The following is a 240-nucleotide window of genomic DNA, read 5'->3' as shown; positions in this document are numbered from 1 at the left end:
CATTTTTCAGTGAATGGCACATATAGAAGTAATGTAAACCCTGACAGTCCTAGCTATCACATAATTTGGTGTATCGTATCTTCCAGCCAAGAATAAATATTACTAGTCGCATGCACAAGTTTTGTGGAAAATCACCTTGCCCTCACAAGTAATTTTTTTTGCCAAACCATCAACTCCAAAAATGGCTGTTAAACAGTATTAACAATGAAGCAAATTATATAAAAAATCAGAATATCACTC

This window comes from Pavona decussata, unplaced genomic scaffold (assembly GCF_977016875.1).
Source record: "Pavona decussata unplaced genomic scaffold, jaPavDecu1.1 SCAFFOLD_155, whole genome shotgun sequence".
NCBI lineage: Eukaryota > Metazoa > Cnidaria > Anthozoa > Scleractinia > Agariciidae > Pavona > Pavona decussata.
This window is presented reverse-complemented; position numbering follows the sequence as displayed.